Source organism: Gymnogyps californianus, chromosome 1 (genome assembly GCF_018139145.2).
Source record: "Gymnogyps californianus isolate 813 chromosome 1, ASM1813914v2, whole genome shotgun sequence".
Classification (NCBI taxonomy): Eukaryota; Metazoa; Chordata; class Aves; order Accipitriformes; family Cathartidae; genus Gymnogyps; species Gymnogyps californianus.
The window spans coordinates 141,482,174-141,504,444 of NC_059471.1; the positions used below are offsets into that span (position 1 = coordinate 141,482,174).

The following is a 22,271-nucleotide window of genomic DNA, read 5'->3' on the forward strand; positions in this document are numbered from 1 at the left end:
CACACAGCCGCTCACTCACTCCTCCCCCCTTCCCAATGGGATGGGGAGGAGAATTGGGAAAAACAGTAAAACTCGTGGGTTGAGTTAAAAACAGTTTAATAACTGAAATTAAAAATAATAATAATAATAACAATAATAATACAAATATAACAATAATAATAATAGTAATGAAAAGGAATATAACAAAAGGAGAGAAATTAGACCCAAGAAAGGACAAGTGATGCACAAGGCAATTGCTCACCACCCGCTGACCGATGCCAGAGCCGCGATCCGCCCTTCCCGGCCAACTCCCCCCAGTTTATATACTGGGCATGACGTTCCATGGTATGGAATACCCCTTTGGCTAGTTCGGGTCAGCTGCCCCGGCATGCTCCCTCCCAGCTTCTTGCACACCTGCTTGCTGGCAGAGCATGGGAAACTGAAAAATCCTTAACTTGAGATAAGCGCTACTTAGCGCCAACTAAAACATCAGCGTGTTATCAACATTATTCTCACACTAAATCCACAACACAGCACTGTACCAGCTACTAAGAAGAAAATTACCTCTATCCCAGCTGAAACCAGGACAGTCAGCCACAAAACACTGGTATTATTTAGGTGTACGAAAATATGGCTTATCAGAACAGCATGATCAGATGCAGCTACCCCAGCTTTCCCTAGAAGGAGCTTGATGCTATGAGATGTTAAACATCTTGAGTGCCAGCAACAAGTCAGAAATCAAGAATGCTCTATACCTCCCTCATATGGCTAGGACCTATAATCTTAATTATTCAGCAGTTAAAGTAGGACCAGTCAGCTGTACACACTCCAGCCTACGCTGCAGCAGGGGCTGCCGTTCTAACCTGCCTCCAGCGTCTGAGGCAGCTCCAGTTTTCTCACACATGAGATTTGCCAGCAGTAATGTAGAAGGGTGTAGAGTAAGGGTTTAAGCATTTAAGTAAGTATGAGAGCCGTGAAGTGTTAGTTACACAAAACCAACATATCTAAAGATTTTAAATTTTTTTAATAGTTGTGCAGAGGGAGTTTGCCAATTAAAAAGCATGTCTGCTGAAAGATTTACTGGGGGCAAATATCACTGTTAAGTGATTAGTAGGAGAAAAAGTAATAAAATGGATGCTAGAAATGTAAATGCTATTTAATTAAAACAAAGTTTGGAGAGAGTTCTGTGCACCATTTAGAATTAGCTGCACAGGTTCCTTCAGACCAAATATCTAGCTTAACAGGAGTGAGCTTGTGCATATATTCAGTCTCTGAAAAACAATTTCATGTAATTTTATAACAGAAGCCTTTTTGTATTTCTTTCTTTTTGAAGAATAAGCAAGATAATAAGAGTATTGAAAACCATTTCACAGTTGAATAACATGAAACTCTTAAGTGCCCCCTCTAATGATCCGCTGCCCCTCCGTGAGAGGCATCATTGCTCAGAAATCTCGTGCTGATCCACATTTCGGATGCTCCTGTCTCTCCCAAGCTCACTAAAAGGTCATTCTTGGACCCTAAGGATGCAATTTAAAACTTAACTGAACTCTGAAAATAACCTTTCATCTTTAACAATGTGTTATAATCTCCCTGCAAAATACTAATAATTCATAAGCCTTGTTGAGGTAATTGTGTTTACCCAAACCCATAAGTCTAAAGTATTGAAGTGTTAGGGTTTAGATATTGGTCACCAAGTCCCTATGCAAGCACATTCATTTTCATTTAACTTATCGATTTTTTTTCTCTCCGCACATCTTCCCCTGTCATTTAGAGCCAAGGAAAGAAGGAAAATAAAAGCTTCTTCTGCCAGCCTTCCTCCCTCTTCTAGCTTTATTTCTCTCTTTCTTCTGTCAGAAAAGGTCTCCTGTGAAGGATCACATCAACTCAGCATGGGAGAAAACAGCAGCTGCAGGCAAATTCAAATAGCATAAAGACTATAACGTCAATGCATTAAAAGGGTCATATCGTTACTGAGAATTTGCCATACCGATTACACATAGCCTTGCATACTGATAACTAAGACACTCAGGATACCCATGAAAATGGATGTAACTCTTGACTGCTATGATGGTGGTCAGCACCTCAGAAGAAACAAAATGCAAGAGAGCTATGAGAAAAGGGGCTGGGTCCCAGAAATCTGTCGGGAGATGGAGTAAACCTGCACCCTCGTGTAGCGCTCTCAGTAACATCTGATGCCTTTTCTAAATGCCGTGTCTTAGACTTGCATTATTTCAAGGGAATCTTGACATTCACTTGAAAACAAAAATTTCCCCAAAAGAAAAATTAGGATAATGCAAATGATCAAAAGCTCAGAGGAAGAATCAAGAGTCCTTAATATTTATTTTTAATCTCCCAATTTTTAAACTTCCAGCATTTTCTACGTGCTCAAGGCTGAAAATTGCATTTATTTTGCCCTCTTCTGCTTCATGTTCAGATAAGCAGCAGTTATCTAGAAACACACTGAACAGACCAATTACGGGGTTTTTTACGTAAACCAATAGATTACAGAAGGTTACATAGAGCATGGAAATGGTGTATGGGGGTCACATCACCAAGAACCAAAATAACATGGCATGTACAAGTGGAAATGAGTTACAGGGACTTTTGCTACTATTTCTACAGTGTTGTGCCATCATAGATGAGATTTAAAAATGTAGTGATGGTGGGTATGGGGAGGGGAAATAGCTTCGAGGTAATCTTTCCTGTAAAATGACATCCAGGTTAAAAAAGGAATTAAAGAATCTCCCTTTTCATTTCCAGGGAGATAAAGGCAGCCAGAGGACCCCCACACTGCGGGTAAGGAGGCAAGGTGGGATTCTTGTCTAACATTAACATCTGTATCTACACTCCTTTGACAGTTAGTGCAGAGAAGTCAGTGGTTACAGGCTGGAGTGTACTGGTGTCATTTTGGATGCCCACATCAGGCAGAGATGCATTTACTGCAGAAGCCTCCTTTCTATCCTTGGCTGTAATGGGAATCTGAGTAGTTCATGGATGTACATACTTGAGGTACCTAACCTAGCTGAGATCCCACCTGTGGAGGTTTCCAGGGTCTGGAGACTAGTTGTCCAGCACGTGGAAGACATTGCCACAAACTATGTGTTTTAGGAAAGGGAAGCCAAATCTATTTGAAAAACTAGAATCCCCAACACATGGGCTATTCCATCAAAACATCATCCCCCTCACAGAAAACAGAGTATGCAACCCAAACTGTTTCTGATAAGATTTTTTCCTCCAAGCATCCCAGAAGAGTTATTGATATACAGAAGGATCACTAATCACCATCAGGATTTCTTTTGTCCGTAATTTTTTTTTTAATTTTTTTTTTTTAAATAAGCTCTGGTAAGCTGCACTGTAAAAAAAAGTTCAGGTCTTTAGATTTTGGGGACATTATTACCAACCTTGACCTTAATTGACAGATTTCACTTCACTTCTGGAAAGAATATGACCACTCCACGTCTTCAAGCACATTTGCTCTTCAAATAAAGTCTGCAAAATTTCTCTGAAATTTTCCTACAGGATATATCAATTCAGAACTGGGGGTAAAAAAAACCCAACCAAGCATCACCACTCAATTGCAGCTCAAAATAAGGCAGATGTTCCTTGCAGGATTTTCCACCTCTCTTTCTTAAGTTACTACATAAAATCTAATCACACTGTGTAGTTGCTGCAATATGCACAACATTCATCACCGAAGTTTTCATTAGTTAAAATTCATTCTCATCAGTAAAAACACAGATGGCTCCCAAAAGCAGTTTCTTCTATACCAAACTGTCCTATCCATCTTCATCACATGCTTTGCAGGCACTTAACGGAATACTAATAAAATCTGGGCTCCTTTGTGGTGCAATGCTGAACATTTTAAACTATATGTTGTCATTCGATCCACTGCAGGACTACGGTGAGTTTGATTCAAGGGGTGGTGTCAATGGGTTTTTCTGAGATCTTTGACATTAGAGCAGCATATCTAAAAGCTATTAGTAATCCCTGTAAATCAATTCACCAACAACATTTACTCTATCTGTCAGTGCATAACGACGAGTCATTTGCTCACTTAGGCTTCCAAATAGGAAATGTTATTACATTTCATGAAATGCCTTTAAAAACTGTGGTTATGGTGCACTGAGTTCGTCACCTCGCAAAAATCTGCACAGTGCTACCACCGCTTTCTCCACAAGCTATGTTTGACAGGATGCTAGTGGGGGTTTTCCCCACCTGCCTAGGAGGACAGGCTGCTCCGTGGGGCTGGTGCAGAAGGCGCCAAGCCAGGCACAAACGCACAAGCTCCGCGATTCCCCCTTTCGTGGGCTCTGCTGCAAATGTGCACTCTGCTTTTCTGCAGATGTCTAGTAATGGGGTAAGCACTCACAATACCAGCAGCTGGGTGAGTGGTAGCGGAGTGACACAACTACTAATGAAACACTTGAAACAGCCATTATTCTTACAGAACTAATGAGAATTAGAGTGGTAAACTGAGACAAAGTCATTCACACGCTGATAGATTTATACAAATGAGATCTACCTGTCCGGTCTGCTTCTACCAGCTGCTTTTGTTAAAGGTGGATGGGGAACCAGACTGAAAGAAGATTGTCCTAGAGTGAGAAATGATGTGCAGAATAATTAATCCTTTTTTCCCTTACTTGCTTACAAAATATGTTCACATAAACAAGCACTCTCTCCCTTTTTCTCATGTTCATAAACACTTGCATTCTTCTTTCCCATCTAAAATATTAATTTCCTCAATAACTTCTACTTATAAAACATTAGACTAACATCCATCAAAAGTTATCAAAACAACTACTGATCAGCCAAAATTATCCCTGCTAGCATCTGAATTAGCATCACATCGATAAATACTTTTTAGTCTGAAACTGCTGGTCTTGCAAAGCATGAATGGCTAGAAGGCCTTAATTTGATATCATGCAGATTGCCGCTGCACCTTGTGGCATATCAGCAACAGTCAGGATGCCATCCACACCATAGGAGTCAAAGTTTAATTGAATTAAAAGAGCAAAGGACTGGACTTCAGAAGTGGATTTCCTTTTCCATCAAAAAACACATATTCTTCATCTTTTTGACTTATAAGAAAGTTATAATGAAAAAAGCAGTGTACATTCTAATATTTAGTTGGGGACAAAAGTATTTCAGCAAAATTTCCTGTCCTGGTTTCGGCTGGGACAGAGTTACCTCTCTTCTTAGTAGCTGGTACAGTGCTGTGTTTTGGATTTAGTGTGAGAATGATGTTGATAACACTCCGATGTTTTAGTTGTTGCTAAGTAGCGCTTATCTTAAGCCAAGGACTTTTCAGTTTCCCATGCTCTGCCAGCAAGCAGGTGTGCAAGAAGCTGGGAGGGAGCATGGCTGGGGCAGCTGACCCGAACTAGCCAAAGGGGTATTCCATACCATGGAACGTCATGCCCAGTATATAAACAGGGGGGAGTTGGCCGGGCGGCGCGGATCGTGGCTTGGGAACTAACTGGGCATCGGTCGGCGGGTGGTGAGCAATTGCATTGTGCATCACTGGTGGTTTTTTTGTTTGTTTGTTTTTTTCCCTTCCTCCCCCTCTTTTTTTGTTATATTCCTTTTCATTACTATTATTATTATTATATTTCATTATTACTATTGTTAGTATTATGTTTTACTTTAGTTATTAAACTGTTCTTATCTCAACCCACGAGTTTTACTTTTTTTTTCCCCTCTTTCCTCCTCCTCACCCCACTGGGAGGGGGAAGGGGGAAGCAGCTGCGTAGTGCTTAGTTGCTGACTGGGGTTAAACCACGACATATCCTCATCACAAAGACAGGGATAGAGGAGAATTTAATTACAAAACATATTGAAAACGTGTTAGTTTTACTATTCCTCCTTCTGTCATATTTCTCCATTAAGCATAATGGAAAAACTTGCAGACCAGGTACTCTAATGAAAATGGAAGCTTATGAATATAATATAAGCTCCTGAACATACTGCAAGCAGCAAACCTATTTAAAAAATCTCCCTTTGTCTCCATGACAAATTATTTCTACCCACAATTGCACTAACACGCTAAGTACTAGGCTGCTAAGCATGATACGTAGCACGTAGAGCATTGTGACTTATCTTTGGGTCTGGTTTAAGAGGATGTAACACATTGATCTCGAAGGAAATTTTTCAAGGTTGCCTTTCATCTTATATGCTTGCATCAAAATTAAATAGTAAATTGGTTCTAAAAAATAAGCGCCTTCAAAACCAAATCTCTGCTCAGTAAGCCAAAGGCACAGTTATCAACCTACTGAGATTATCAGAAGCACTAGGAAATCCCACAGAGGCACCTAAACCTTTCAAAGTGTGATCAAAATGCCACTAGGGCATCTGAGCAGGAATGACACTGGCAGCTCCCAAATTCTCAGTCTCACGAAGATGCCCATGAACATGTCCCATTCATTTCTGTAAAACTACTGGTGCGCTGCCAGTTAAGTGTGTGCAGGGCCACAACAGCATGCTGTTCAGCTGTCACTTGGGAATGCCAGTGCGTGAGTGAAATACTCAATGAAATAATTAATGAACAGGTTTAGTTGTTCCTCCAGTTCATGTGCTATCCTAGAAATGGCCATCAAACCTTTAGAAATATCTTTGTTATGCAAAGGAACCTGAGGTCAGGTATTTCCACATACAGACCACTCACGGAGTATTACCAAGCACTACGATGGTGTAGCATGTTTTCTGTCACCTACTTGCAATTCATGCTGTATGACTGATTACTTAAGTCACTGGGTATTGCTTCTCCTCCCAGAGAGCTTTCAAAATGGCTGATTAGCATTTGTAGAAGAAATATTTTGGGAACCACTCTGTTGCCTGGATATTTGAAGGCAAATATTTTTTTGCACAAACACAAGTCCTTTCTACAAAGTCTAGAAATTAAAAGAGTGAAAAAGATAAGAAAATAGTTTCAAATCTAGCAGGTCAGTACGTCATCTTCATTTGATTTCAAGTAATAATGATAATCTATTAATAACAACAGCATGAACAGCAAATGTAAGAATCATAGAAACTAATGTGGTAGTTGTGGGATGATGTGAACCAAAATTGGAGAGAGAGGGTGCACTGCAAAAAATTATTGTTCTAAGAAAAATTTGTTTAATATATTATTTTACACCTATAATTAAAAAAAAAAAACAACAAAACCCAAACATGCATCTTGATTCTTCCTTGCTTTTCTTTCCCGGTGTGAGTCTAAAAATTATCTTCTCAGTTTGAACATTAATTTCATCCAAAGGGATGCTGTGTTTTAACCAAAGATGATAAAAAGTATTAAGCCACATTGGGCTTTATGAAGTCAGAGAAGAAACTCATTAAAGATTAAATTCTGCTAGCAATCCATCATACTGCCTTCAAGGTAATTTTGAATTGAGGTATTAGACTTTGGGAATATGTCTTTCTACCCAATTCACACAGTGTCATTTTTCAGCTCCCATTAGAAGTTACCCAACACCTATTCCGCTTCTAGTGGGAGGGAGCCCACCATCTCAGGTACCAGGGTACAGCTGTTGAGAGCCATCTTACTTGCTTAGGCACAAACCAGTGCGTGTGACCTTCAACACGTTCCCCTAACTACAAAAGGAACCGGGCGCCTTGACGCTTTATGAAACACCTCTCAGTCGTATTGGGAATGAAATTGCTTTAAAAGCCATGACTTCAGGGGTATCAGTGCTTCAGCTCTTTTGCTGTAAAATGGGACTGACTGCATACTGTTCAAGACAGCATCTAAATAGATAAAAAAGAAAGCAGAAGGAAGACAATATCAGAAACCCAACCGAAAATGCTGCAAAAAAAAGCAGAATGTGTAATTTGCCTCAGTTCAGAAGGAATGAATAGCAGAGCTGGGAATTGAAAGCAGAAAGCAGATTTTCTGGCCTTAATTTTGAAAATATCTGTATCCAGCACTACCTTTCCCAAATGAGAATTGATAGAAAAGCAGCTGTTTGATTTCTTCTTCCTCCTAAGGAAAATCTCACTGTAAACAAGATTATAGAGCAAGGCAGGATCTAATCAGGACCGAGACAACGTCTGGCAGGGCTATCAGTCTTGATGCTTCAAGAACTCTTCAAGGACTCAAGGAAGGCATTTGCTCCCCAGTCCATGAGTCTGTCTCAAAGCCTAGCTTTGCCCAGCAGTTGTGGTAATTGGATGAAATAAATCCCTAAGGGAGCAGGGAAGGGATGTTCAAACATGGGTGGCAGGCAACGATTTAGCTTCAGTAATAACTGATGTAGCTGGTCTTCAAAAGCCATACTGATCTTCACAGAAAAGATTAAAAAAAAAAAACCACTGATGAAAAAACAAGTCTAGGTTAAAAAAAAAAACATGGAGAGGTTGTTCACAATCAGTTTAAGGCAATCTGATTTTTGATGAGATTAGAGCCATCCTACATCTTATAACAGCAAAGAGCCTAGCCTCATGACAACAAAAGTCCTTAACTCCTTTTACATTTCAGCAGAATTGCAAAATCAGTAATGTTATGATCTTACTACAACAAAACTACATCTGCCAATTTTTACACAACTAATCAAGAGTCTGGAATAAACCAAGGTGCAGTCTGACTCCATTTGCATTGAAATCGCTGTATAACGCAGTGACCTTCCCATATGTAACCACCTACTATATCTCCTGCAAACAGCCTGTACAGCCACACTGCTTCAGTGTCCAGACACATTTTCAAATGCTTCTGGTCCTTCCACCAGAACCTCTTTTTCCCAGAAGGACCTCACAGTCAGAACCTATTTTCATGACATCCTGTTCTTTTTTATTTTAATTACTTGGGATGTGTTGGGGTTTTTTTTTTCCCCTATATATTTAGAATCTTTTACATATGTGACTATAGTTATTTCTCTTTCCCATATTGCTATCTTTTATGATATTTGCCAGACTTACACACCTCCTTTTCAGCAAGCTAAGGAGCTTTACAGGCTACTGGTCATCCACAGATTTAGATTCAAAAGATCTGAATTCTCTTACTGTGCTTCAAATTAACCACAGTAGGACAGAAACACTTCACTATGGAAAGGCAGACAACAAAGAGTGCAGAGATTTCACTGGCAACAAGGTATTATGTCATAACAGATACATAGACTCAGGTATTTAGAGAATATAGATAGGGTGCCCAGCTTCAAGAAGCAGTCAGTTTCTTTGTCTTTAAAAATTTCAGACCTGCTACAAAATACAACCAGCTGACAACGGCACTAAACTGCTTCCCTGGTTACACGTGTTATCACAAATAAGAAAAAGAGGAGACACGTAAATAGTGCGAGATGTCCAGTGAGACAACCTTCTCTAGATAATGCCTGAGAAGGGGCAGTGCAAACCATCATAGGAGGGGAGCGTGGCTCTTTCCAGAAGCACCGTTACATATGAAAGTGAGGACAGTCCAAGTCACAGCAGGCCCACTCTAATTAGATTCAGAATGAGCAGCTCTTCAATACCAAGAGAGGCCTTTGTTCAGGAAGGATGGGGAATCTGAGCAAGGCACATTTTCAAGAATAAGGCAAGTTCTGGAAAATATCTGATAATAGATACTCAAAGAAAAAGCAAAAGCATTTTAAGAGGTACAGTACTGTGTTTGCCATTTACTTTTCCACTGCTAAATGGTGATGAATGGGAGTAGACCATGGCCAACTTGAAGGAATAAGGAAATGCAAAGAGTAACCAACAGCAAAGGAAAAAAAAAAAAGAAAAAAGAAAAAGAAAAAGAAAAAAAATGTGACGTTAAGATGAATAACATGCCAGATCCCACAGAGGAGGCAGATAGGAGTATCCCTAGAAAAGCAGAGAGGAAAGCGTTACATTTAAAACTGAAGTAAAGAACAGAATGAAGATTGCACTGCACCCATTGAGAGATAATAAGAGGTCATTCCCAGTATGTAAGATAAAAGAGGTCAACTGAAAAGAGTCAGTAGTAACTCAGAGAAAGTAGAGGCAAGTTGGTGATAGCAGAGGCAGTGATAATAGAATATGTAAATTAATTGCTTACTTTCCTGATCACATGGGGAGACGAGGAACTGATGTCAAGGAAACTGAATTTTATTTTTTAGGAAGAGACAGTAGGAACTAGGACTAACCAGGCTAGTAACAAAAAAAAAAAAAAAAAAATTAAGAAAACCACTGAATCTCTACAAACTTCACCACAGATTCTGGCAGAGGCCCAAGTGGAAATGCTTTTACAGCCAGGGAATAATCTGAGTGTGTGACAAAAATTCCTACTACATGACGCTAAGTGAAGGACCTAGAGACTGTTAAAAGGGTAAAATTTGATCTCTAGCTGTGGAGAGAACGTCAATTAGAGCAACAAGATGAACTCTAATATACAACTTAGTCTGGAAAAAGATACATATTCTAAATGGATTTATGAAAGAAGACATGTCAAAACTAAATCTGTTAACACTTAAGAGGCAAATGTTAATTAACAACACAGGAGAGCCTATGTGGGACTTGACTTGGTACCCTGGGCTAGAGGTCAGAAAACAGGTTCTGATCCCAGCTCGATCTCTGACCCTTGAGGGATCACACATGTCAAACCTCTGCTCTTTGTCTTGTTTCATTTATTCGCCAGCAAACTCTTTGGGGCCAGTGCTATTCTTCACACTCCACAGGCAGCACACCTCTATTACGAATCCAGAACTTAACTCACTCAGTTGTGTCGCACAAAGGCAATGAAATCCAAAGACAATAGGGCATAAAATAAAGCAGCAGATGACTTAGTGACTAGAGGAAAATCCTAGAAACACTTTTTATTGAAGAACAAGAACAAGAGTAAGCACTGCAGAAGAACCATGGGAGAAAGTAACAAAGGCTGTAGATGTTATCACAGCACATACTGTCTCAAGAGTGAGCTGTAGTAAATGACTGGGACAGTGTAGAAGACAGAAATCAAGTTCAGAAGAGCGTGGGAAGACTAACAACACCAGCAGATACAGGCTGTGTAATGTACAGCCTGATGTACACTAATATTCATATGTCCCTGTTGGGGGAAATGTCAGGCATGCTTTAGGCTATCCATTTGCTTTCAGAAGAAGCTCTCTGAATCCTTCTTGACATAGGTAAGCATTTCATGCAAACTTTCCACACTGTTGTACCAGTGGGTGCAAAGTTCTTATACAGTGTTTCTTTTTTCCAGCCAGGTAAGCATAGCCCTTAACCAGGTTTCCTCTGTCGACAGGTATTCCCAACCTCTTTTTTTTTTTTTTAATTATGCACTTTCAATTATTTTCCTTCTAGTAATCTTCTTAGAAAAGAGAATGAACGTGGCATGAACAAACAAAACAGAACAAATGCACTTTAAAACACGTGAGTATTAGTAAAATAATTTTCAGTTAGGTAGGGGAAAAAAAGGCAGGTAGATTACATGTATTTATCCTGTAAGCTGCAGCACTGTATAGAGCGATCCAAGCTCACTTTAAAGGAGTTACCTTAGGTCTTGCAAGCCCTCCGCCAGCCTGGTGCACGGCGTGAGGTAATTCCCCTGCCAGCAGCAGAAGTGGAACCAGTCTGCTTTGAGATCCCCATTACTTCATTCAGGCTGTGAGGAGATAAACTGCCTCAGCTGCCAGTGGTCTGAGTTGATACCAGGTTAAACTCAGTAGTCACAGGACTTCTTTTTTTGCTTTTAGTGTGAACAATGATAGGTGAGCAGTTGAGTGAGTGATGAGATAATCCACTGAGTCGGTGGAAGCAAGAGGTTGGTGATCTCCACCGGTGTTGAGGAGGAGTTTCCTTGCTGTTTACAAGCAGTGGGAAAAGTTTCTCCCAGCTCAGCATCAGCTGGAGCCTTCTGACCCTGCTCTCAATGAAAGTTTGTCATCTCTGGGTTACATCGCACAGGACAAGGCAGACACGCCCCAGATCTCCATTGTGGAAAACCCTACGTCCTTTCAAAACCAAGAGGTAGCTTGTAATATTTCTTGAGCATTAACGTTAATTAAAATAGAGTCTTTAACCTAAACCTGCATTTTTCCTTTCAGGTCCATACTAAGGCCCCATGGGAGTGGCAACCTCGTGCTCCCTCTGGTCTCCGGTGGGCTGGGGGCTCACCAGGGTTTGCCCTTTCACGGCCCCGGTGACACAGACCGAAGCAGGCACTGGGCCCACGGGGGAGGGAGCATGTGCAGGTCAGACTGCGCTTCCTCTATCACACCCACACAAAATCTCTGTTCCAAGCTGAACTACTGAAGTTTTCTTTTTTCGTACAGAAAATTTGGGAAATTGTTTTCCCAGTCGCTTTAAGAGCTCTGTGTTTCTTAGGGGGGCGTGAAGCGTATTCAGCCATCCCTGGCATACTTTAACCAGTTGTCATGGTTTAACCCCAGTCAGCAACTCAGCACCACGCAGCCGCTTCCCCCTCCCCCCTCCCAGTGGGGTGAGGAGGAGGAAAGGGAAAAAAAAGTAAAACTCGTGGGTTGAGATAAGAACAGTTTAATAACTAAAGTAAAGTATAATAATAACAATAATTGTAATGAAAAGGAATATAACAAAATGAGAGAGAAATAACACCCAAGAAAAGACAAGTGATGCACAATGCACCCGCTAACCGATCCCTGAGCAGCGACCTGCCCCTCCTGGCCAACTCCCCCCTGTTTATATACTGGGCATGATGTTCTATGGTATGGAATATCCCTTTGGCTAGTTCAGGTGAGCTGCCCCGGCTATGCTCCCTCCCAGCTTCTTGCACACCTGCTTGCTGGCAGAGCATGGGAAACTGAAAAGTCCTTGGCTTAAGATAAGCGCTACTTAGCAACAACTAAAACATCAGAGTGTTATCAACATCATTCCCACACTAAATCCACAACACAGCACTGTACCAGCTACTAAGAAGAGAGGTAACTCTGTCCCAACCGAAACCAGGACACCAGTATATCTACGTTAGAATAACGTCCTATTTAAAATAAAAAATGACCGTAACCTGCAGATACAGCTCAGAAAAAATAAGAATAGGGCTGAAACCATCATTACAGGACAGCATGTTGGCTAATGTTATAAAACGGTGTTGTCACATTTTTGAAGTGTTTGGTCATCCCTGGCTGTCCTATTAAGGATGAGAAATTAGGAAGTCGGAGAAAAATCTAGTGAAAGCTGCTGATTTACAAAGCTTAACTGTACAGAAAGTCCTAACAGCTCTAGCCCCATATCATCTCCTTGTGAGGGAGCAAAAAGTTGACCTTGTAGTGACACACAGTATTCTGAAAAGACCAAAAATGTCCTTACAGACAAGAATTTTTGTCACAAACTATAGACAAAATACAGAAAGGGTCAGGTTGTCAAGGAAGTTCAGTAAAGTATCCTTTTGTGGAGACCAGCTTATCTCCTCTGCTAGTAAATTTGGAAAGGTTGATAGGTAATTTTGGTGAGCAAGGATGAAGTGGGTGCACAACTGCCAAGCTGAAGACCAGAGGTCTTACCTAGCATTTGGATGTTTTCTACCTTTTCTAGTTATTATGATTTTAGATCTCATGTCTCTAGCTCAGAGAAGCCAAGGGTTGTCTTTTTTTTTCTTTTTTTTCCTTCCATTTTTTTTAATGTTTTATTTCTACCCAGCTGCAGCCAGTTTTAATACCATGATCAGATGTTAAGTCCTTCAGGTGGAGGTTCCTGTATTAAACAAGCTAGTCTAATGCTAAAATGAATGAGCCCAGAGAATCAGAGGTGTCCTCCCATATATAAGAGGCTTGATGGACTGCACTTTTGGTTATTAACTCTGCCTGATTGTTGAACAAGATGGTTTTGTTTAAAAAATTAGCACATGGCCTTCGGCGTCTTGCACATTTCAGTATCTTTTTTTTCCAAAACCAGTTTTCTTCCACAATGACCGTGTGGGAATTCCCCCTCATCACTCCCATAAATCTCTGAAATTATGACAATATTGTAGTACAATGGCATGTAGAAATTACAGCTTCAACCAGGGCCTCATTGTAGCAATTGCAGCGTATTCATCAAGTTAAAAATATTCCTTGTTATAGTCTAAATATAGGAAAGAAGGAAAAAGGAGAAATAAATCATCTCATTTTGTAGCCAAGGAACCAAGGCTCCAGGACATTCAGAAACAGCCCCCTGGAGCCGGTTAACATTTTTAACAGTCTTCAAACAAGACTCAGTCTTATGTGACAAAATATCCAAAAACTGCAGTTCCATTTTTAGACATTTCTGCCCCACCTAAACCAAAGCCACTCACAGAGTCCCTGAGCCGAGCACCACATTAAACACCTTTTCCCTCCCTCAACCCTATCCAGTATATTAACTTCAAAGTGGTTTCCCCAATATTTGGCATAGCTGATATCATTGGGATCATGCAAAGAAGAGTAGATCCCATATCCTACAATGGCCTCCAGTGTGCCATGAGAAACTACTAGAAGAAATAATAAAATTTAAAAAATCTCTACCTTAAATCTTTTTCCTTCTGCTTTTCCTTTCTCATTTTCAACAGGTCTGTTAACTTGCCCAGGTTCATCTATCAGTCCTTCAATCTTCAAATCAGCAAAACGTCCAAGTTTGTCTCTGTTTCTATCCCTACTCAACCAAGCAGAGAGATACACATTTCACATTAATGTTTTGCTAAAATCCTGTAGGTCTCAATACCTTCAGAATGTGTTAGACAAGCAATAGAGGCTTGACTTTTTTCCTTATCAATGACAGATAGTTGATAAAAGATGATGACTAGTAAATAAATACATGACAAAAATTCCTCCTCTTTTTATCAATAGTAGAGGTGATGATGCCTGACTCTCCTTATTAAAAGGCCTTCCCTGACACACAAGTTCATTGAACGTAAAGCACTGGAGAGTAAGCTTCTGGACTGCTTTTTGAATGAGACAAGAATAATGATGTTCTTTAACATAAGTCTAGGGGGGGAAAGAAATATTGCTTTGCCATTTAAAGTTTTGAAAAACTGTTTTACTGAGAAATCGCTGAGATTCCATGATATCACACATAGTTTGAAGGATGCTATTATGAATTTTCAGAGGTTATTCCAGTATTTGGCCATGCCTTTGCCACTCTGGCAAAACATTACATTAACTTGGCTAATAACACATCTCTGAATACAATAATGTAGACATGTTGTATAGAGAGAGAGTTTGGCAGCTACATTCCTTAAGTAAGTATATTATTTACTCTTGGCTTACTCTGTTATAGGCTTGCAAAGGAAAATCCAGCTTTCCTACCTGCATTTCGTCTCCAAAGCGCAAAAGTGTTGTGTAGTCACACAAGGAGCTGAGATGGTGTGACTAGGAACACAGGCACACAAGGATGCTGGAAGGGTCTCCAGCATCATCAAGGCTGTTGCTGCCAGGCAATGGTATAAATAATTTTGCAGCTGACCAACCTCTATCTCAAGAATAGTTTTTCCTCCACTACCCTTACAGGGAAGTTGGTTACTTCAAAATCTTATTTTTCTGGCAGCTGGATACCTTCTAATTTTCAGCCAGAGTACATGTATAGCTAACAAACACCTATTACTTTTTGCATTATTCCTCTATTAGTGTAAACAGCTCTTTTCCATCCTGCTGCCTGCTACTCCTCCATCCCCAGACAGATAAACGGTCCCAACTTTGTGCCAGCAGCAAATTCCATTAATGCATTCTTACTTTTTCTGCCTATATCACTAAATAAAATGTTAAATAAAAATAATTACAAAATAAAAGCAACAAATTAAGTCCAGCTAGCACATTTTCTTTCAAAATACCGTGTTACCTCCCCACTCCTGTTCTCTCCAGGACACCACCACAAGAACATACCCAGATTGCCTTCCCGCTTGCATCTGGTGCACCAATCTTTAAGGCCCATTTGCATCCTGGGGGTTCCTCCCCAACAGTGAAATTACACAACATTGCTCAGTGTTATACAAGTATTTTGAGCAACCACTGACTCCATTGCACAATTTTGCTGATAAACTGTAATGGCTTTGGAAAGGAATGTACCTTTGGCATTGCAAGACATCTTTTCTCAAGTCCAAATCATTCCTTAGAGATAAATAGTTGTGTGTGCCTGCATACATTCCTTCCACAAGCCAAGAAATCAGAGACTCTTCCAAGTGTCACTGATTACATACACATCCATCAGTCAGAGATTTATTCATCATATTATAGCTATAGTTTCAGGAATGTCATCAACTAGCTACCTAGCAACCATGAAAATCACAGGGTCAGATAATTTGTGCTGATCAGACACACAATCAGTTGATTAGCTCCAATTAATTTGGAGTTTGATTTCTTAATTTTTCAGCCACCTGTTCTCAGGGAGATTTCAACACTCCTCATGTTCCTCAACAAGAAATAGCTCAGCTAATATCACTGAATTTTGCATAAATATCTTCCTCTCAGGAATTAAGATCTGTATTGCTCGTTACATATACAGGAGGAAGAGAAAAATAAGAAAATCCATGTGCAAGAGCCCTTGGACACAGGAAACCCTCTTGGAGGAACTGCAATATAGTGAACGTTGCAGCAGCACATGACATTCCTGTGCACACCACGTAGAAAATGTTCAACAGTATACTTTTTTAATCAGTAATTTTTCATCCCCTGCACTTGACCAGTTAGAAAAAACAAAGGGCTGTATTTATGAATTTGCCCAAAGGCTGTTTTGCAATTCTTTGCATTCGGAAACAAACACTGGTTTAGTTTTGTTTGAACTTTCCTTATCGTTGCCTGTCTTTCCAGTGGAAACAATACATGATTTCTGCAGGCAATGTTTCAAAGCTACAGCAGAGAAGTAAAAATGTGCAAAGAAGCCAGAGAAGCATTAGGTTGACATTATTTGTCCTCTTCTTCAAACACTTGAAAATAAGTGTCATCAATTCAAACTCTGCATGGTCCAATAAACTGCCAACAATCAAATGGTCACAAACTCCCACAATTACGATTCCAAATTTTGCACGATTCCCTCTCTAATAAGTTAAGGTCCTACAGTAAAAGGAGATCATATAGGAGAGGTTCAGTTTTGGTTCATATCTATACAGGTTTCTTAAAATCATTACACTGAAAGAAATGAAGATGTTTTGGGCATACATACAGATGCCATATACCAATTCTAGGCAGCACTGCTCATTCCTGCGGGGGAAAAAAAAACCACAAAACCAAAATGTATATTCCTTTTAAAGATCCAGTGAGTTTTAAACACTAATTCGTAGAGAAAGCAGCAATGATTCATAGGTCATTAGAGAGAACTGCTCTCAAATGCAATCTGGTATGGGGAATATAAGGTAGAGCTAACCCTGGAAATGCACAGTTAGCTGGGATACAGTTACTTATCTACGAGGTCTGGATGGCGGTTCCTTAATGTGCGGTGGTGAAGAACCACTTGCACAGACTCCCATTGAGCTCGGTATTGCCTTTTGGCAACAAGTCACCTGAGTGAGGAAGGAGGGACGTTTTATTGCACTGAATTCACTCAAGACTCAGAGGATTCACCCGCCAAACCCTGATCAGCCTCTGCTGATAACATGCAAACTACAGCAGAGCCAGGACAAGCTCGGAGCACAGCCTTGGTACGGCACTTGTCTCAGCGTTAGATGTTAAACCATCACTTCACGCTGGGCAAGGCTGAATGTCTCGAGTAAACAGATGTGAGGGTTTTACCCTGGGCAAAAGCAAGACATTCTTCTCTTACCTCGTTCTTGAGAACAGCAAAACCCTTTTTGCTGAAGCTTTCCCACAGGGCTGAGAGAGGGGCTGACACCAGCCTTGGGAACCGTCCCCACCAGCAGCTGCAGCCTCGCAAGGCTGCGACCAGCCTAAAGCAGAGCCTGCACAGAGGCACGCTGACAGCTTTATGTACAGGGGGTACTACCCACTCTAGCTAATACATGTACCTAATAGTTAATTGAAACACTTTATAATAAAGGGAATACATTGGGAAGTAGGCAATACATTGGGAAGTAGGCTTTGCCAACAGAGCCCAGATGGTGAAAGTTTCTAAGATACATTAAGCATCTAGGTCATTTTTCTCAAGATTGTGCCTCACTCGGTTGTAAAGGTGACTGGCTTGCTGTCTTTGTAACAGCAACCCTGTGCTAAGACCTAAGCTTTCCACATCACACGATCCACTGCCTTCTGGTTTGTCACCCAGCATGGAAGCACCGAGACCCTTCAGCTTTCCACTTGCTGCCAGAGAAGTCAAAAGGTGGCTGCAGACCCCACAAGAAGAAACATAAAAAGAGGAGTAGGAAAAATTAGACATATTACTGTCAACTTTGCCCCTGTCCTGTGAGGAGACAGCACTCAAGGCTCCTGCTACTTGCAATCAACAAAAGTTGTTTTTAAAAGTTATATGGGGAAATGGATGGACATTTATTTCATTCTCAGAGTGGCAGAAGAGGGTACATGATGTCCTGTAAAAGGCATGGGTACTAAGGGAATCTAAAGGTATGAAGACCATACTCACATAGAATATGAATGTTTAGGTACCTATATAAAAATCATTCATTTATATGATTTTGCTTCAGGTCATGGTAAATTCGGAGTTTGGCAGAGGCTGGGATCTGGAAGCCACCGTCTCTCACAGGTGTGAGATGCCACCAATTTCCTGCCTGGCTGCATCTTGCTTCATGTCTCATACTACATTCCCAAAACCAGCCCTCAATCTTTTTCTTTTTTACCTGAAACAATTAGGAGTATTCTGATGTTCACAGCATACCTCCATGGAACATCCTATTTTCAGCTGCGTGTACATACAGATGCAGATAAAAATAATTCAGGAGGGCAGAGTGAGGAAATGTTTCCTTAAAGAGATTCCACTAAAATTTTTTTTTTATTAAAATGACTCAACTTACAAGTTCACCACACAACGTAAGCACCTTAGTCATAAATACATGCGTACGCCAAAACACCACCTACACATGAAGACGACCGGCTTCATGCTGTTAACAGACCCTTGATAATATATACATCTCAAAACAGAGGACTTGTTCCTGCTAGCTCAGGGACAAAAAAAAGCCTTTCATCATCAGTGACAGCCTTGCCTGTGCTTGCTGCCCAGGCAAATGCATGCCAGAGCACCTTTGTGGAGCTGACCCTGTGTTATTCCCATCATATTGACTCTTCCCTGCTTGCTACCAATGGGAGACATGACAATGGCCCTACCACATAACATATTCACTTGTGCCATGTGTAATAAGGATTATGGACTAACTGCTCTCTGCAACAAATATTGGCCTAATTAATGTGTAAACCCTATAATAATTTTAAATAATAGTCTAGTGTGATGGTCTTGATTTTTAAAATACATTAATGCATTATGCAATATACATTATCTCCAAGTACTGACTTCTCCCAATAAATAATGAACACACACAAAAAAAGTCCACATTTATGACACCTTTAGGACCAAAGTACACTGGACCTTGAAATAGCTGTGATATTTGCATGGAAAAGAAACAAAAGCATATACGGTTTTAAAAGGGTCTGTCATTTGACCCAGAAAGAAATTATGCACTCTGAGAAAAACACACAATAAGAGCTCCCAACTCTAAGGGCTTCTGTATGAAAAAATAATGAAACCCCAATTCTTTCTTCAAATGCCCCATCAAGCTGTACAGCAGCGTAGTGACAGGAGCTGCTTTCGTGCCATAGTCACAGGCAGTGTGTGTGCAGTGGCTTGTGCAAACAAAAGGCTGAGCCAGGATGTCAGAGAAACAACTCACACTTAAAACCCCTGTTCATGCTGCTAGCTGGAAGGAAAAAGCATCCATCCCCCCTTTTACACCACATATACCCTCCAGACAAAAACCGAAGTTTCTTGGGGGCAGAGTCCCTCTTGGGACCCCCCTCACCTTCAGCTCTCCAAAGTCCCGGAACAGAGCCGTGAAAGAAGCAGACAGTTCCTAAGGTTATGACAGCGTAAAATTGAACAATACTGTTCGTGAAGTGCTTTTAGGTGTCTGAGGGCATCATCCAGCCAATGTTGGATTATCTCTAAGAGGGAGGTACCACCACCACCCCAGGCAACCTCCTGCCTATTTGCACTTCCATTAGAAAGGAAGTTAGGAAAGGGATATAGAAATATAAATATTTTCTGACTTCCTGCCAGTTAAACGCATGAGGACGTTTCAAATAAATTTTTGGAAAAGAATTCCTGCAATATTGTGGGAGGACTTGAAGGAAGATGAGTGCTACCCTTGATTTCATTTCAGGAAAAACATATGCTAGATTGTAGGAATTAATTTTCCCAGCTAATATTTTGACATTTCTACAATATGGTCAAATTAAAATGATAATAACTGTGTTTGGCTTGTTTATCCTGCATGATGTCTGAATGTATACTGGCGGGGGGAGTGTGTGTATGTTAATTAGTGCTAATTTGCATGAGATGAAAGCATCAGTTGTGTAGAAGCCATGAGATACAACTTAGAATCTTCTTACCAGCCTGATTTTTAATTCATCCAGATTAACTAATAGTTGTGTGTGTCACTAAGACACTGACTGAAAGTATAATAACTCCATCTGCGTCCAGTTACATGAACTCACTTTGGTGTTGATGCACACAAACATGCATCTGATGAGGAAACACGGACCCACACCCTGACAGCATCTAGAGCTCAATAAAGGGAGCTAACCCTTAAAGGCAGGTTCTGCTCCAAAGATGTGGCCATTTCACCCACTTGTGCAGAATATCCACATCATTGCACCAAAGGAAGCGTATTTTCTTCTAATTTCTAGCCCTGCACATACAGACTTGGGTATGAAACCCAAACAGTACACCTTCCTTGTGGTAAATTACAGGCTTTTTTTAATGCATGCGTACAACCACCAGTCTAAATCTCCAGCTTTGACCCAAGCGGAATGGTGCAACGGCTCCAGGCCAGGGTTCAGGCTGGTGCTAACACTGGTCTTTCATAGAGGATTGTTTCAAATTATTGCTCTGGCTATTTTCCCCTCCTTGATTTATTGATTCAGCAGGTGTCATCTCTGCTAAGACTATACTCTGTCGTCCTTACTCATGCAAATAACACGTGATTCCAGTGGTGTAATTAAAAATAAGATCACAGATTAGAAGAGAAAATCGTAACAGGACAAAACAACTGCCAAAAATACCTCCGTAAGTTCTGATCCTGTTCCTTCTGAAGCCTACAGAAATGCTGACATATATACTCAAAGCTAATTCAAACATTACAGAAAAACAGTACCTCAGTCATATACCCTAATTTGAGAGAAGCTGCTCGGGTTCTTTAGAGGGCTGCTGAAGTGGCATGCTTTTGACTTTACACCCTACAAATCTGACTGGCACGAGGTGCTATCTGTTGTCTCCTGCACAGAAATCTGTACAACGTCTTGAAGAGATTATCACCTTTTCATAGGAAACTCTCAGGTCTGGCTGCCCAGGTTCACTTTGGATTTTTTTTTTATTGGACACATTTTAAAAGTTATTTTGAAAAGAAACGTACAGGACTGAGGCCCATCCCAACATCCTCCAAAATAGCAACCCTACCCCTGACCACCACAGTCTGTTTTCTACCTAGTCTTACCCAACAGCCAAGGTTTTGTGTATCAGCACTACTGGATAAAGGTTGTAATCTGATGCCCCCTCAGTTTGCTTTTAAAGATTGTACTAATAAAACTAGTTCTACCCTATATCCACTCATAATTAGGTTGACACTAAAACTCATAAATATATCATGTAACTCACTTCAACTGGTTTGGTCCCACAGAGCCCAAAGAAATAAGCAGCAGTAACAAAAATGTGTTTCGACTATTGACGCTTGAAGACACACCTCCGCCAACACAGTATGCGTTGACGAAGGGAATGTCATATTTTACCATGCAGCCTATAGACCTTTTAAATACTACGCAGATGCCAGACTAAACCAAAAGAAGCAGCAGAAATTAAATTCTGCAAGTACTGAATTATGTCTCCTGACTGCCAGCCAGCTGCCTCTTATTTTCAGATTAATAGGCAGTATCGCAATGCTCAGGCATCCAACCGCATGCAAAAACCAAAGGAAACAAAGTTTGTCCACAGGTGACTGAAGGAACTGTGCGTGTTGTGAGTTTTAATTAATTTTTTTTGCAAGCGACTTAAAGATATTATACTCTTCGCTCATGAATTCAGAAGATGCATACATTTTCAGCCATCATCCCACACCCTTTCATACCATACGAACAGCTGCACCATGTTACAACCACTCTTTAAGTTAAACATACACTGACAAACAAAGGATAGTTCAGATCATCACAGCACATTGCAAATGAGATTCTAAACTGGCAACTGGCAATTAACAATTCATAGAACACATTTTAATATAAAATCTGCCCAACCTAGATGATCCACAAGGACCT

At 40.5% G+C, this 22,271-nt stretch overlaps 1 long non-coding RNA gene across 1 annotated transcript; it reads right to left on the reverse strand.

Moving 5' to 3' along the window:
* Window positions 1-13,492: 13,492 nt before the first annotated feature.
* Window positions 13,493-15,303, reverse strand: LOC127028845 (uncharacterized). Its single transcript, XR_007768083.1, has 3 exons — window positions 15,162-15,303; window positions 14,382-14,508; window positions 13,493-13,962 (listed from the first exon to the last, which is right to left on the reverse strand). It is a non-coding gene; the product is annotated as an uncharacterized LOC127028845 (long non-coding RNA).
* Between the last annotated feature and the right edge of the window lie 6,968 nt (window positions 15,304-22,271).